General features: G+C 47.4%; 1 long non-coding RNA gene across 1 annotated transcript in view; it reads right to left on the bottom strand.

Annotated features, from left to right (window-relative positions):
* Positions 1-3,147: 3,147 nt before the first annotated feature.
* LOC116974026 overlaps positions 3,148-5,315 on the bottom strand; it is a 15,700-nt gene continuing 13,532 nt past the window's right edge. Inside the window, exon 3 of the long non-coding RNA XR_004412262.1 lies at positions 3,148-3,305. This is a non-coding gene — a long non-coding RNA (uncharacterized LOC116974026). The remainder of the gene's footprint in view (positions 3,306-5,315) is intronic.

Raw genomic sequence — 5,315 nt, forward strand, 5'->3', positions numbered from 1 at the left:
TCCTCATCTCCTTCCTAAAGGAAAGTCCTTTAATTCTAAGGCTGTGACCTCTGGTCCTAGACTCTCCAACTAGTGGAAACATCCTCTCCACATCCACTCTATCCAAACCTTTCACTGTACGGTAAGTTTCAAGGCGGGGACCCCTCATCCTTCTGAACTCCAGCGTCTACAGGCCGAGTGCCGTCAAACGCTCATCATATGTTAACCCAATAATTCCTGGGATCATTCGCGTAAATCTCCCCTGGATTCTCTCCAGAGCCAGCACCTCCTTCACCCTTGATGTCTCCCTACTCCTGCCACAGAGGGCTGTTTCAGTGGAGATAGATAGATTCTTAATTAGTGCAGGTGTCGGGGTTATGGGGAGAAGGCAGGAGAATGGGATGAGAGCGGGAGATATATCAGCCATGATTGAATGCCGTAGACATGATGGGCCGAATGGCCTAATTCGGCTCCTATCACTTATGAAGGTTTGAATTTATTAACTTCACCCTTCAGTTTTGTTTTTAGTGTAGTTTAGAGATACAGTGCGGAGACAGGCCCTTCAGCCCACCAAGTTCATGCTGAACAAAGATTACCCTACCCTAGTTCATAAATTATAGGAGCAGAATTAGGCCATTCGGCCCTTCAAGTCCTCTCAGGCATTCAATCATGGCTGATCTATCTTTCCCTCTCAACCCCATTCTCCTGCCTTCTCCCCATAACCCCTGACACCCGCACTAATCAAGAATCTATCCGTTCAAACCTTAAAAATATCAACGTGTAAGAAAGAACTGCAGATGCGGGTAAAATCGAAGGTGGCACAAAATGCTGGAGTAACTCAGCGGGTCAGGCAGCATCTATGGAGAGAAGGAATGGGCGACCTTTCGGGTCGAGGCCCTTCTTCAGGCCTTAAAAATATAATTTGACTTGGCCTCCACACCCTAACTCTCAGGCTGAAGAAGGGTCTCCACCTGAAACGTCACCCATTACTTCTCTCCAGAGATGCTGCCTGACCCGCTGAGTTACTCCAGCATTTTGTGTCTATCTTCAGTGTCAACCATAGACACATAGAAACATAGACAATAGGTGCAGGAGTAGGCCATTCGGCCCTTCGAGCCTGCACCGCCATTCAATATGATCATGGCTGATCATCCAACTCAGTATCCTGTACCTGCCTTCTCTCCATACCCCCTGATCCCTTTAGCCACAAGGGCCACATCTAACTCCCTCTTAAATATAGCCAATGATTTCCCCCTTATCCTTAAACTGTGACCCCTTGTTCTGGACTTCCCCAACATCGGGAACAATCTTCCTGCATCTAGCCTGTCCAACCCCTTAAGAATTTTGTAAGTTTCTATAAGATCCCCCCTCAATCTTCTAAATTCTAGCGAGTACAAGCCGAGTCTATCCAGTCTTTCTTCATATGAAAGTCCTGCCATCCCAGGAATCAGTCTGGTGAACCTTCTCTGTACTCCCTCTATGGCAAGAATGTCTTTCCACAGATTGGGAGACCAAAACTGTACACAATACTCCAGGTGTGGTCTCACCAGGACCCTGTACAACTGCAGTAGAACCTCCCTGCTCCTATGCATCTACAGTTCGTCCCTACCCACACACTCGTCTCTAACCTGATTGTTCGCAGTGCCTGGTGACTGAAGATATGTCAGTTGTTTCTGAACATATCCACAGCCTCCACCCTCTCCTCTCAGAGATGACGCACAACGCACACACGTATCAAACGGGCCATAAAACATGTCCCGGCCGTCCTGCCAGACAGTGGCCAAGGTCATTATCCGTCTTCTTTCCAACCCCTTGTCACAGATCCTGATTGCTTTCGGTAGCTAAGAGACAGTTACGAGGTGCGCAATCAAAATCCGGTGTCAGCCTTATTTCAGAGGGATGCTGGCCACACACTGTGAGAGCCGTCTAATAGGCTCCACTTTGTTCATCATCATCGAGACGGGGAGATAGATAGAGAGAGGGTGTGAGTGAAATATCAAAGGGTGTAAAAAAAGGATCAAAGCTGCCAACCTGGGCATCTTTTACAGCCACAAAGCACCTATTAGCAGCGATTTGTCACTTTAGAACCAACTCGTTTTCAGAGACAGCCTTCTGTGCACTTGAGAAATCGGACTCGACGATGATTTAGGAGTGCAGAATAGACAATAGACAATAGGTGCAGGAGTAGGCCATTCGGCCCTTCGAGCCAGCACCGCCATTCAATGTGATCATGGCTGATCATCCCCAATCAGTACCCTGTTCCTGCCTTCTCCCCATATCCCCTGACTCCGCTATCTTTAAGAGCCCTATCTAGCTCTCTCTTGAAAGCATCCAGAGAACCTGCCTCCACCGCCCTCTGAGGCAGAGAATTCCATAGACTCACCACTCTCTGTGAGAAAAAGTGTTTCCTCGTCTCCGTTCTAAATGGCTTACTCCTTATTCTTAAACTGTGTGGTCCCTGGTTCTGGACTCCCCCAACATCGGGAACATGTTTCCTGCCTCTAGCGTGTCCAAACCCTTAACAATCTTATATGTTTCAATAAGGTTGAGGGATGATCTTGTAAAGGTGTATAATATCATGAGGGGATTATAAAGGATGACTGTACAGAGTCCTCTACGCAGAGTAGTGGAATCAACAGTCATAGGCTTAAGGTGAGAGGGGAAAGATTTAATAAGAACCTGACAGGGGATTTCTTTTTTCACACAGAGGGTGATGTGTGTATGGAGCGAGCTGCCAGAGGAGGTAATTGAGGCTGGGACTATCCGAACGTGTAAGAAACAGTTAGACAGGTACATGGATAGGACAGGTTTGGAGGGGTTATGGACCAAGCGCAGGCAAGTGGGACTAGTGTAGCTGGGACATTGTTGGCCGGTGTGGGCGAGTTGGGCCGAAGGGCCAGTTTCCACGCTGTATCATTCTATGACTCGATGACTTTCTGGTTGACAGAACCCACCAATTTTCTGAGTATCTTTCTACATTGTAAATTTCTGTTGCTTGTTGCAAGTACTTCATTAACATGTGAAGCAGCACGTTTAATCTTGTTGCCAAAATCATTGTCGATTTTTTTACTTTCAAATGCATGGAAGTAACCTTTCAGAGCATTTCACTTCCCAAAACGCCTATAGTTTATTATTGACACGTGTACTGAGGTACAGTGAAAAGCTGCTCTAGGTGCCAGCTGCTCTACATCGGTGAGACCAAGCGCAGGCTTGGCGATCGCTTCGCCCAACACCTCCGCTCGGTTCGCAAAAACCAACCTGATGGCTCAGCACATAAGTTCAACTCCCCCTCCCATTCCCAATCCGACCTTTCTGTCCTGGGCCTCCTCCATGGCCAGAGTGAGTCCCACCGCAAATTGGAGGAGCAGCACCTCATATTTTGCTTGGGCAGTTTACACCCCAGCGGTATGAACATTGACTTCTCCAATTTCAGGTAGTCCCTGCTTTCTCCCTCCTTCCCCTCCCCTTCCCAGCTCTCCCACAGCCCACTGGCTCCGCCTCTTCCTTTCTTCTTCCCCCCCCCCCCCCCCCCACCCACATCAGTCTGAAGAAGGGTCTCGACCAGAAACGTCACCTATTCCTTCGCTCCATAGATGCTGCCTCACCCGCTGAGTTTCTCCAGCATTTTTGTCTACCTTCGATTTGCAGATATTTCTTAAACATAGAGTGAAATGATTTTTTGTTGCGTGCTATCCCGTCAGCGAAAAGATTACCATTATACAATGATTCATTGTATGATTACAAATAAGCCATCCACGGTGTACAGATACAGGATAAATGGAATAACATTTAGTTTAAGTGCGGGATGGTGGCGCAGTGGTAGAGTTATTGCCTTACAGCATCGGAGACCCGGGTTCGATCCTGTCCATACAATGTTTATACGTTCTCCCAGTGACCTGCGTGGGTTTTTTCTGGGATCTCCAGCTTCCTCCCAAGCTCCAAAAACATACAGGTTTGTAGGTTAACTGGCTTGGTAAAATCGTAAATTGTCCCTAGTGCGTGCAAGATAGTGTAAGTGTATGGGGTGATCGCTGGCCGGCGTAGACTCGGTGGGCCGAAGGGCCTGAATTTCAAAACTAAACTAAATTAAGCAAAAAAATATTTTGTTCCGTGCTATCTAATCACCGAATAGACATTTAGTGCTGTGTCCAGTGATAGAAAATAGACAATAGACAATAGGTACAGGAGGAGGCCATTTAGCCCTTCGAGCCAGCACCTGTGCTGATGATCATGGCTGATCATCCACAATCAGTACCCCGTTCCTGCCTTCTCCCCATATCCCCTGACTCCGCTATCTTTAAGAGCCCTATCTAGCTCTCTCTTGAAAGTATCCAGAGAACCGCCCTCCACTGCTTCCATTGGCAGAGATTCCACAGAAAATGTTTTTCCTCGTCTCCGTTCTAAATGGCCTACCCATTATTCTTAAACTGTGACCCCTGGTTCTGGACTCCCCCAACATCGGGATCATGTTTCCAGCCTCTAGCATGTCCTAACCCTTAATAATCATATAAGTTTCAATAAGATGCCCTCTCATCCTTCTAAATTCTAGTGTACAAGCCCAGCCGCTCCATTCTATCAACATATGACAGTCCCGCCATCCCGGGAACTAACCTCATGAACCCACGTGATGTCAGATTAAAGACAGCTCGAGGGTCTGCAATAAGGAAAGTCCGATTGAAGATAGTCCTAAAGTGGTGAAAAATCTTTTCCCTTTTTTTAATATTTTCCTCTGAAATTCTTCTCTTGCTTTTCTCTCCCTGTTTCGAAGAGGTTAAATCTAAAGATGAATGAGGTGTTGCACATAGTGGAAGCAAATGACACATTGCTAGCATGTTACTTACTGCATACATCACACACTTGCCTCATTTACACATACGTAAAATTTCCACACCTCCTGCCGTGCGACTGATTTTCTTCATTTACTTTTCCATAGCTGGTCACAATCGTTGAACATCCACAAAATGGCTTTTTACACAAACTATCCCCTCAGGAAAATGGAGGCACAAGGGATTGCAGGAGCTGGAACCTGGAGCGTAGCAAGATTCAGTTTAGTTTAGAGACATATCGTGGAAACAGGCCCTTCGGCCCTTCATCCCATAGACTTCGTCTTCTTGCATTTGGCGTGCACAGCCTAAAGTTGTAGGTCAACTTGTTCTATTTGATCTATTTGTTTGTGCATGTCAGGTTGATTGCATTAGTCAAAACAGAGTGGACCACGTGAAGGTTGCAACCTCCCACCTCCCCCCCCCCCCCCGCACACCCCACCACGCCCCCCCCCCTCCTCCCCCCCCCACCCCCCACCACACCTCCCCCCCCCCATACACTAGCACTATCCT

This window comes from Amblyraja radiata, chromosome 6 (assembly GCF_010909765.2).
Source record: "Amblyraja radiata isolate CabotCenter1 chromosome 6, sAmbRad1.1.pri, whole genome shotgun sequence".
Classification (NCBI taxonomy): Eukaryota; Metazoa; Chordata; class Chondrichthyes; order Rajiformes; family Rajidae; genus Amblyraja; species Amblyraja radiata.